The 11,823-nt window shown below is 59.2% G+C and overlaps 1 long non-coding RNA gene across 1 annotated transcript; it reads right to left on the reverse strand.

Moving 5' to 3' along the window:
- Positions 1–8,620: 8,620 nt before the first annotated feature.
- Positions 8,621–11,095, reverse strand: LOC125162310 (uncharacterized). Its single transcript, XR_007150980.1, has 3 exons — positions 10,631–11,095; positions 9,846–10,357; positions 8,621–8,825 (listed from the first exon to the last, which is right to left on the reverse strand). It is a non-coding gene; the product is annotated as an uncharacterized LOC125162310 (long non-coding RNA).
- Between the last annotated feature and the right edge of the window lie 728 nt (positions 11,096–11,823).

The following is an 11,823-nucleotide window of genomic DNA, read 5'->3' on the forward strand; positions in this document are numbered from 1 at the left end:
GGAATGTGATTATTTTTCTTCCCAGATAATTCAGGCCAGAAGACTGGGCCGGCCACTTCCGGCCACACTGACCCCACTGCCTTCCTGATCTTTCTTTCCACTAACTTGACACTGTGGTCAGAGGCCTAAAGCCAGACCCAGAAGCCCCCTTGCCTCCCCTTCTTGCCTGGCCCCTGATCAGCACCCAGCTCTGGGAATCTGACTAAACACCAGGACCCTCAGCTGCCCCTTTCCCACAAACCCCAACTGAGAACATGCTGACCCAGCCATGGCATCCAGCAAGTACTATACTCTACAGTTTATAGAGTGATTCCAAATCATAGAGCTCCCCAGGGCTCCCCAGATAACCCACAGATGTGTCAGCATCCACACCTCCAGATTCATTCATTTAACAAGTATTTAATGAGCACCTACTGGCTGCCAGGCTCTGCCCCAGGCCCGGGGGATATAGCAGAGAACAAAACAGGCAGAAACACTTGTCTTCATAAAACTGACATTCTGGGGGGTGGGGGGTGACCACGGAGGGGGGTACAGGAAGAAAAAATAAGTAAAAACTCAATTATGTAGCATATTGGTTGGCAATAGATGCTATGGTAGAAAATAAAACAGGGTAGGCAGACAGGGGTGATTGGCGTGGGGCAGGAAAGGCCTGCTATTTGAGAAGGTGGCATTTGGACAAAGACCCGAATAAGACGAGGGAGTGAGTCATGTGGATCCTGGCGGGGGGGGGGGGGGGTGGAGAGGAATGTTCTAGGTAGAGGAAACAGCCAGTGCAAAGGCCCTGAGGCAGGAGCAGTCTGATTTGTTGCAGGAACAGCCAGGAGGCCGGTGTGGCTGGAGCAGAGTGAACGAGGAAGATAAGGGAGAAGATGAGGCCCGACTGACAAGGGACACATCATGCAGGGCCTTGTAAAGATTTGCCTTTTTTCTCTGAGGGAGACAGAGACTGTGCAAAGGAGGAACAGGATGTGACTCGGGTTTTCTCAGTCCTAGCTGCATGCAGAGGACAGACCATGGAGGGTGAGGGGGGAAGCAGGAGACGCGGAGGTGACAGAGACGGACCAGGGTGCGGAGGGAGGAGAGGACGGGGCTGCCGCAGGTGTTTCCAGGACACCGGGTAAGAAGTGACTGGACGGCGGACGCCATGCTTCACTGGTTCAAGACGGACATTGTTCCACACTGTGCACCTCTCCAGTCGATTTCCATGGCCTCTCGGATTCATGGAAAACAGAATGTTGGGGTAGTGGAGCACCCGGGGTGGGTGCGGGGGTCGGGAAGGAGGAGCAGAGACCCCCCCATCTCTGGACCCAGTCCAGGGAGGCCGGCGTTGACTTCTCCTGCCCCGGGGGAGGCTCGGAGGAGCCAGTTTGTGGGGGGCCATTCAGCACTGGGTATATTCCACTGCGTGCGATGCCAGACGGAGGGGTCAAGGAGGCTGGTGGGTCCAGAGCTGAGGGAAGAGCTAGGACTGGGGACAGATGCCGGGGCTGAGGACAGACCACTGCAGTGGCCCGTGTCTGAGCTTCCCAGAGGCAGCATGGATGAAAAGAAACAGGGAGGCCCGTGCTTTCAAATTAGGAAAAGGTCTCCTTCCTATAGGCACAGCCACCTGGGCCGGTGGTCTGGGAGTCGACAGCCTCTGCCTCTCCCTGTGGGTGCAGCCCTGCACTGGTCGCTGAGCACAGATGTGACCACACCCCAGGCCCCCCTCAGCCCTCTGCTCCATGACCTTGGGGTCTTCCTGTGTTAACAGGATAAAACTGAGGCCCAGAGAGGCTGAGTGACTGGCCCGAGATCACATAGCTCTGAGCCACAGTGAGATTCACTCTGACCAGTGTGGCCTTGAACCAGTCATGCTGCCATAATTACCTGCCCCCCCCCCCACTCCCCATGACTGTCAGCTCCTTGACCAGCCTAGTGAGGTCAGTTTATTCAGCGCTGACTGAATAAATCCTGGTGCCTGAAATACATCACACCCCCCATATCACTTTTCTTCCCCACCATCCTATGATGTTGTCGGTGCCCCATTCTACAGATGAGGAGACTGAGACTCAGAGAAGTTAAGTCACTAGTGTAGTGTGGCCCACAAGACCTGGGATCTGAACCCAAACTGTCTTCGTCCAGAGCTTTCCCTCTATGTGGGGAAGGGGAGCCAGGTGACCCAGGGACTAAGGATAACAATCAAACCGTAAGAGCCACCTTCTGCAAGCTGGGCACGTTACAAAACTGTCTTCCCCCAGCCCTAAGAGGCAGGGACTACTTATCAATCCCATTTTATGGAAGGAGAAACGGAGCCCTAAAGGGAGTCCATTGGCCCCTAGAGCTCCTGCTGCCCCCTCTGACCCCAACTTTCCCAAAGGCCTGGAGGTGGTGAGAGGCCAGCCATGCTGGGTGACCTCGAGCAGTTTGCTGGCCCCTGAGCCTTGGTCCCCTCAGCCTGACCACAGACTGTGACTCAGAGCCCTGAGTCCCCCCCCCCACACACACCCACCACCACCGAGAATTCAGCCCTAGGAGGGATACTCCAAACCCCCGCTCACCCCCAGCCCGGGACCAGATCCCCTGGGCCGGTGCCCCGTGACACGGTCACCCGAGGCCAGCACTTCTTACGAAATCACAGATACGTGACCCTCAGGCTGCCAGAAGAGGGACCCCCGCCTCGGGGCCCTGAACCACGCCCGGGGAGCCCGACCCCCGCCAACCAGCCAGGGCTGAACCTGCACGCGCCATGCAAGCTCTGCTCAGCTAAATCACAGAACTGGGCACCGGGCACTTGGTTCAGTGAAGCACCTCCGGGTTCCTGGAAACAGCACAGCCCCATGCTGGTGGGGGCAGGGGGAGGGGCCGGGGCCCCTGAGGCCCAGAGAGGGGCACCAGTGGCCCAAAGACGCCCAGCTGGCAAGTGGCTGGTGGGTGCCCCTGGAGGGTCCGGGAGACGGGTACGGGGGGTCCTTGAATCTGGGGGGCACCTGAGACTGTGCACGTGTCGACAAGCTGTACAACGTAGCGAGTGGGTAAACGTGGGCTCCGAAGCAGTTAGCCAGGGTTCTAACCCCAGGCCCCTGACATCCTTCTCTATGAGTTTGGACAAGCCACCCGACCTCTGGGCCTTGAGTGTCCTGGTCTGTGAAATGGGCATGATGACGGACCCTTAGTGTGGGTTTCGCAGCGTGAGGAAGCCATCAGTCCCGGGCCTCCCTCGGCAGTCGGCTCGGGGGCTTTCGCGCTGCAGAAGTTCAGGTGGCCACTGACAGGGACAGTGGGTACAGGGCCACTTCCTCAGGGCCCCAGGGCACCTCCACCCTCCCTCCCTCATTTCCTTCTTGGTTCAGCACATCTTGATTTCTTCTCCCCACTCTGGGGCCCTGGGATCGATCAGAGGGGGTCCAGACAAGGGGACGCCCGAAGGAGCAGCGAGGGCCTGACCCAGAGCTCCTGGAGTGACACTCACACCCCAGATGTGGAGCCACACCTGGGTTCCAGAGGTTTGGGCCTGGGGTTCTGCAGCCCTGGTCCCTCCCTGAGCCTCAGTTTCCCCATCTCCACAATAGCAAGAACGGTGCGTCCTTGTCGACCGTGAATTGGCCTGGAGAGTGAGATTAGGCTGGGGTCCTGTGGCAGAGAAAGGGGGGACCTCTGGATGTCCAGAGTGGCCAGGAGAGACCCAAGCTCCCTGTCGCACACCACATGGGGTGTGGAGCCAGCGAGGCAGGCGCCCCACCCCCACCCCCACCCCCACCCCAGGCATAGTCACCGTGGCTCCTAAGAGAACTCCCAGTGAAAGGCCAAAACCCACCCCCCCACCATCCCTCCACCCCAGAATCCGGGCGGCTCTTTGCTGCACCTCACAGAGGCTCTAGGAGTGTGTGGGTTGAAAACCTAGCTTTTGAACTTTTGGTTTGCTCAGCACAGCAAGATGCCCACGGCCAAGGCCAGCGGGCAGGCCCAGCCCCCGACTCAAGTTCACGGGTGCCACTATTCATACGCCATCCCACTCTCTCGCCTCAGCCCCCACCCCAAGAAGATGGATTTGCCAAAGCCAAGTGCACGTGTGATTGCCACCCAGCTGTATTTTTATGGGCAAATGTAGGACTCACCTAAAATGTTCTACTTTTTTTTTTTTAAACGTTTATTTATTTTTGGGACAGAGAGAGACAGAGCATGAACGGGGGAGGGGCAGAGAGAGAGGGAGACACAGAATCAGAAACAGGCTCCAGGCTCTGAACCATCAGCCCAGAGCCTGACGCGGGGCTTGAACTCACGGACTGCAAGATCGTGACCTGGCTGAAGTCGGACGCTTAACCGACTGCGCCACCCAGGCGCCCCTACTTTTTTAAGTGTGTCTGTGCATGTGTATGTGTAGACAGGGAGGAAATCCAGAAGGAAACCCTCCAACATTTCACGCCCTTACTCCAGCCCTTGTCAGCCAGAGGCTGCCCCCTCCCTGGGACACTTGGCCGTGCCTGGAGACATTTTCAGTTGTCACAACTCAGGAGTGCTACTGGCAGCTGGTGGGTAGGGCCCTGGGGGGCAGCTAACGACCCTGCACTGGACAGCCCCACCATGGAGGATGATCCAGCTCGGAATGTGGAAGGTACAAGGTGGAGAAGCCACGCCCTGGCCTGCGGGAACGTGGGTGACTTTTCTGTCCCCCACTGGGGTCCTCAGATTCCCTGAAGAGAAGTGATCAGGAGGACAGACGGACGATGCAGCCAGACCGCTGGGCTTTTACATCGCGGCCCGGGGCCCCCCCACAGCTGTGCACCCCCCGGAACAAGAGTCCTTCCTCTCTGGTCACCAGCTGTGGCCTGGGGCTGTGCACGATGCACCCCCTCCCCGTCGTGGGGGGAGGACTCGGTGGGATGATGTCTGTGGAGGTCTTGAAGCATAGTAGGCCCTGGCTAGATTCAGGAGAAGCTCACATCTGTGTCGTTAGGAAAAACGACAGTAACAATGTTGGTGCCCGAGAGCCAACCATGCCCAGGGACTGGGCTAGCGCATCACACAAAATCACTCAGGTTACCCTCAGCGCAACCCTTTGAGGGAGAGATTATTATTATCTCCTATTTGGCGGGTGAGGAAATTGAGGCACAGAAAGGTTGGGCAGGTCGCCTGACGTCACACAGCAAGTAAGTGGCAGAGGAGGGATTACATTTCTTGTTTCAGGGCCCAGCTGCTGGCTCCCTTTCCTGCCTCTAACACCAGAAAAAAGGGCGGTTGTCAGTTGAGTCTCCCCAACTGTCTCCTCTAAAACTGGGTACCATGAAGTCTTTGTTGGAATCCAGATCATTGCTAAAACGACAGATGTCCTCTTGTACCTGGCCACTATCCTCCTGCCAGGAGCCCCTGTTTACATGGTTCCCGGGGAGAGGCCAAGACCGCTGGGGACTTCACAGCCCCTCCTGCCCCAAGCCAACTTCAAAACCCTCGGTGTCTTCAGCTCTGCTTTGGTTTCAGGCATTTTATGGGCAAGAAATCCAAGCCTTGGTCCTTCTAAAGATATTGGGCTCCTTGGGGGTGGAGGTGGCCTTGTGGGGCCACTGGACAGGCCACAGGCCAGTGACTGAGGCTTTGAAAGGATCTGAGGCCGGGAAGGTCTAACGCCCTTTAGGATCCAGGGTTATGTCCCGGGAGAGCAGGACCCCAAGCCCACTCTCGTAGAAACACCTACCGGCCAGGTGCTCCGCCAGCCTGGGACCAGCTTCTTCTCATCCACTCTCCACCACGGCTTTCTCAAAGCCGGGCGACATTCTTCCCATTGCAAATGGGGAAACTGAGACTCAGAGAGGAGCGACCCTCCCCCCATCGCTCAGCACAGAGCCCAGATTCAGGCTTTTCCCCCTTTATCCCGCTGCCTCCTGACCTTCAGAGTGACCGGCAGGAGAACTAAGGGAGGACAGGTGGAGAAAATCCCCCCGGCGGCCTGGCCCTGGACTCTAACTGAAGGTGAGGAGAGTCACTTGGGGGGACACTTCAAGGAGCATTCATATTTGAGGATAAGCACTCGCTGCAGTGTATCTGAAGGGCCTCAGGAGGGACGAGGTCCCCAGAAGCTGGGCGTCCACGCTGGGTGTGGACACGGGCTTCTGGGGACGGGGGAGGGCAGGCGATGTCTACACAGCCCGATTTCCTAGTCACCTCGGGAGCTCCTTACACCCCCCCCCCCACACACACACACTGGACGACCTCCAGCCTCCCCAGCCCCACAGCCCGAGCAGGCACCCCAGGATACAAGCCCAGTCACAGGGGACGAGGGCAGTCGCCTCACCACACCCAAGTGGCCCTGGATGGCCACCAGAGCCGCTTTTGGTTTATTCCTTCACTCACCTGTTCGCCCACACGAGCAAAACTTACTAGCGTCTGGCGGCTGCTGGAACAAAGTGCCACGAATTTGGTGGCTGAAAACAAGAGAAGCGTATTCGCCCACAGTTCTGGACAACTGGGAAACCAAGGTCAGCAGAGCCAGAACCCCTCCAAGGCTCCGGGACACAGAACCCGTGCCTGTCCGGGCACCGGTGGGCTCCCAGAGTTTCCTGGCTGATCGACACATCACTCCAGTCTCTGCCTTCGTCCCCACGTGACCTTCATCCGTGTGTCTGTGTGTCCTCTCCTGTCCTCACACGGACGCCGGTCATTGAGGTAGGGCCCACCCCTGATCCAGGAGGGTCTCATCTCAAGGTCTTTAAACTAATGACCTCCGCAAAGACCGATGTCCAGATAAAACCACATTCTGGACTCCTGGAAAGACAGGAGTTTTGGTGACTGCTGTGAGCTCTGGGCCCTGGGGACAGACAGGTAGGTGGATGAGACAGAGTGGCTGTGACCTCGCAGAGTTCCGGCACAAGAGTGCGCCGGGGAGACAGAAAGAGACAATCACAGGGACAAGGGCTGCAGGAAGCTCCCCCAGAAACGCTGGCTCGGGGACATGCTGCAAAGGCTGGGCCTGGGTGCACGACATCAGCACCCCAGCCTCCGGCCGGCTGCCTCCCACGGGGCCCTTCCTGCCCGTGCATCCTGGGGCCTCAGCTCAGAGCTCGTTTCCTCCAGGAAGCCTCTCCCCAGGTGCCCCCTCTGGGCTCCGAGGCCTCCTGAACTTCCTCCCAGCATCGGTGGGTGGTAGGGTTGTATTTTTTCTTACTTGGGAATGCTTTACTTCTTTCCAAAAGGATTGCTTTCTGTTAAAGAAAATTAATTAAAAGCGTCAACAGAAAAGTGCACTGTCTTCCTCCCTAAATCCACTGTGTGGAATTTCTCCCTCTTGGCAGGTAGGCAGGTACCTTCAGTTTAGTCACCGGTACCCAGTAGATGGCTCCGTAAATTTTGTAGAGCTAGGGCCTCAGGACAGGGAGATGGTTGAGTCACCACCCCCGGCCCCCAGGAAGTCACTGAGGTACGATCTCTGTGCTGCCCAGTCCAAGGCAGGGCATACAGTTGGTGCTCCATAAATGTTGGGGATGACTCAGGAGTTGCCCTTGGAGTCCCCTCCCATCTTTGCTGCCGACTCTGGTGAGAGAAGCCCTTGGTCAACTCAGGGTGGGACCTGGTGAGGTGGGCCCCGGGGGGCCAGAGGCACAGCTGCCGGGAGGGCCTCCGGGAGGCTGCCCTGTGTAGGAATTCCAGCCTGGTGGCCTTGGGGACCTGCTCTTCCCTCTGGGCCTCCACTCCAGGGGCCAACTTTCAGCATCTGGATCTTCCGTCCCCAACCGCTGCCCAGACATCAGGACTTTGGAGCGTCCACTGCCGATCTATGAGCACTTATAGAGTACCTACTGTGTGCCGGGGGCTGCTTTGCATAAGACCAGCCGTCTCCCTCCCTCATGGAGCTGGTGTCCTGGATGGGGAGAGGGGCAGACGAGTCAGTAAGACTTCAGGGCCTAGTGTCAGGGAGAAAGAGGGCAGAAAGGTTGAGGGAGTGGCAGATATTAAATTATATTAAATATTAAACAGGTCAGGGAGGCCTCCAGAGGAAGTGACACTTGACAGGGACAGTGATGGACGGCAGGAGGCTCTGAAGGAGGAGCCCATGTGCCGGAGCCCAGGGAGGGAGGGCGGGGAGGCAATGGGGCACGTCCTGCAGGGCGCTGTGGCCACTGTGAGACTTGGCTGTCTCCTGTGTGAGGTGGGAGCCGTGGAAGGTCTGAGCGCTGGACAGACAGGACGTGACTCGGTTACATAGGGTTCTCAGCCTCGGTGCTATTGACCTTGGAGCTGGATCATTCTCTGGGCACTGCAGGATGTTTAGCAGGGGCCTCCACCCACCAGATGCCAGTAGCACACCCCTCTGCCAGTTGTGACAACCTAAAACGTCCCCAGAATTGCCACATGGCCCCGGCGGTGGGGCTTTGCAAAATGGCCCTGTTAACCTGTAAGGGACTGTGGGGGAGCTAGTCTGGAAGCAGGGAGACCAGTGAGGAGGGGACTGCGAGGCTGGTGGTGGGCGGTGGAGAGGGTGAAGGCCTTATTTTCTAACTTTGTGATCTGTATTTTCTCAAGTGTCTGCCACGGACACGTTTCTCTTTTGCAATCAGGAAGAAACGAAAGCAAGAAAGAAGTGTTTTGGCTTTTTGCGTTTTGTTTTTTTAGGAGAGACTCAGGTGAAGCATTTCTGCTCACCCTTAAGAACAGCTGACTGTGTCTGTGCCTCAGTTTCCTCGTGGGTGAGGCACGGCTGGTGGGACGCTACAGGGCACAGGCCTCCCACAGGGCACGGCGGCGATGGCTCTCGGAAGAGTAAATGCAGTCACCTGCAGTTCGAAGAGCTGATCGTCCAGAAAATACTCCCGAGCCGCCAAACACAAGCACAGGGGGTGTCGGCGCAGCGGGATCTGTGGGAGTGAAGACGGGCCACAACCCGATGGAATACCACACAGCCTCGAAAAAGCACGAGGCTGCAGGAAGCCTCGCCGCCTACTGTTAAGAGAAAACCGCCAGGCACCCAGCAGTGTATATTTCAATGCTATTTGTAAAACAAAAACAAAAATAGGAAAGAGAATGTGTGCGGACCTTCGCGTGGGTTCTGGGGCACCCCCTGGAAAGTATGGAAGACAGCTCTAAGCAGGGGTAGGGCTGAGGGGGTGGGAGCAGGAGGAAGTGTCCGTTTGCTCCCTTTTCCTCCACTTATTATTAGGTACTGAGACAAACCAGTTCCGGCCAACAAAGAAAATATGAAGAATGACGCCCCCATCTCCAACCCAAGAGAGAAAACCCCGTGGAGAGAACGGAGCCCCCCCTCGTCACTCACCCCCACCCCCACCCCCCAAGGAATCGCCATTCCCGAATCCGCGGCGTGTCCTTCCCACACGTGGCTTCTCTCTGGTCGCTCGCTGAGCACCCCGTGAGTCTTCCCGAGTTTTGCCCCTTTTTTTATGCTGGGTGGGTCACCTTTGCCCCCCATCAGGGATGCGGAAGCTTACGCAAAAAAGAAGTCTTCTTGGCTCGTCGCCCCTCCGGGTGGCTCCTGGAGCTTCGGTTTCCCGGAAGGGGGGGGGGGCTGCACCCCTCGCCCCCCTCGCCCCCCCCTCCCCCCCCCGCCGGGTCCGGGTGGCCGGGCGGCGGCGGAGCGGAGCGAGACCCGGGCGCAAAAGCCCGCGTGCGGCTCGCCTGGCTTCTGCAGGCCCGGGGCTCGGAGCCAGCAGGCTGGAGCCAGGCGGCCTCCCGGGCCCTCCTCGCAGCCGCTTTTGATAAAGCCCCTCTGTGCGTGGGGTGGGGGGGCCCGGCCGGCTGGAGCCAGCGCACATCTGGAGGCCAGCACAGGCCCGGGGCGGCCGGCGCGGCTGACAGCGGCGCCACCCTGAGCCACACGCCCGGCCCTGGGTAAACACGCCCGCGCCCACCCAGCGGCTCACCTTTCGCCCACAAGGCTGCCTTTCTTCTCGGACCCGGGCCGAGGCCGCCGCGAACATTCCTCCCGGTTCAGGGCAGAACGGGCTGCTGACCTCGCGGCTGGGCCGAGATCCGAATCCCGGCGCTGGGCGTCGCCGGGCTGGGGGAGGGGGGGCGCGGCGGGGGCAGGGGCGGGGGGGGCGAGGAGAAGCACCTACTACCTGCCAGGGGGCCCAACTCGCTCCGGCCCCCCCCCCCTCCTGGGAGTGGGGACATGGGGTTAAGAGTGTGTGCTCTGGGGCTCAACGTCTGGGGTTCGCAGCCCAACTCAGCTGTGTGACCTTGAGCGAGGCTCTCAACCTCTCTGAGCCTCTTTTCCTCATCTGTAAAATGGGAATGATAGCGCCCCCCGCAGCTGATGTGAATATTAAAGTTACCGCAAGTTCATTGCTCCAAAGAGTGCCTGGCCTGTCTGTAAGTGCTGGATAGCCTGACGACTCGGTCCCTCGTTCAACAAAGCCACATCGGGGGAGTCCTGTGCCAGACACAAGAGGAGGATCGGGAGAGACAGGGGCTCAGCTGTCGGGGCTCTTGCTCAGCTGAGCAGGGAGGGATGACCACCAGGAGAACACCCCCCCCACACACACACCGGCTTGTCCTGCAGCCTCCTCCCCTGGGACGAGGCTACTGCCCAGCCTGGGCTCCAGACGGGTGTGGGAGCAGGTGGTCAGGCCAGGGCTCCACACCCCTTTTCTGGGGGATCACAACCCAGAACCAACCCGGGGCAACAGCTGGCCTGGGTCCTCACCGCCTGTCCACGATGTGGGCTCTCGGGAGCAGCCACCAGGTCTCCTGACTTCGGGCCACGTGCCGTGTGACCGGGAGAAGCAGCCCCTGTGCGCGCCGGGCTCTACCCTCCCCTGGCAGTGAGGCCCCCGGCATGTCCTGCCGCCTCCGTGACTTCCGTGTCTTCATTTACAGGGGGAGAAGGTGGAGGCAACAGCACGGGTTCCAGTGGCACCACGGTGTTGGAGAGACTCTGCGAGAGGCCATGGGAAGGGCACGGCGCTTGGCACAAGACAGAGGCCTGAGTGGAAGTCACGGCAGCTTCCTGGAGGAGGCTGTGCTCTCAGGTGGGAGGAGAAGCAGGGACCAAAGGCATATCGGGGAGAGAGGAAAGGAGACTGAGCACCTGCTACGTATACAGCCAGCACACCACCCGGCAGTTCGCGTGAGCCATATCGGTGACTCTTCCGGCCACCTGCCGAAGGCTGTACTACAGCCATACCCATTTTACAGATGAAGAAACTAAGGCCCAGAGAGCCAAAATAGTTCACTTGTTCAGGGAGTAAACTCCAGAGCCGGAACTCGAACGCAGGAGGCAATCATGCCTCCTTGTCTCCTTCTTCCCACCCTCTCTCCTTCCATCTCTCGTGCCCTCTCTTCCTTCCTTGGGTTTTTACTGTGTCCCCTTTGTGTGCTGGGTTCACGGAGACGGAGCAAACCCAGCGCCAACCCTCAGGAGCCCCTTCCTCTGTCTACCACCAACCTTATACCGTCCTTGACCCTTCTGGGCCTCAGTTTCTCTCCTCTGGGCAATGGGTTCCATCTTTGCAGCCCCTTCTGGCCCTTGTGTCCCCGACTCAGATGAGCGGCAGCCGAGGCCGGCTGGTTGGGGCCTCTCTGCCCCAGCAAGACGGGGTGGGGGTCCTCCACCTGCTGCCACCCCCCCCCCCCAGTCCCCCGTGAACCTGCTCGCCAGGCTGGAGCCAGCCACCATCTGGAGCAACGGGCTGTTTATGGAGCCAGGCGGCGGCGGCCCTGGCCCTGACCCGGCCAATCTGGAAGCGATTAGCAGCCTGGGCTGGGGAGCATTTGGAGTTCTCATCAGTCGTTCGGGACCCCCCCCCCCAGCCCCCACACCCCGCACCACCCGGAGCCGAAGCCGCTCTGGGGGTCTCCAAGGAGCCCCTTTTCTTGCAGGGCACTGCAGCTCGGACC

This window comes from Prionailurus viverrinus, chromosome A3 (assembly GCF_022837055.1).
Source record: "Prionailurus viverrinus isolate Anna chromosome A3, UM_Priviv_1.0, whole genome shotgun sequence".
Lineage (NCBI taxonomy): Eukaryota > Metazoa > Chordata > Mammalia > Carnivora > Felidae > Prionailurus > Prionailurus viverrinus.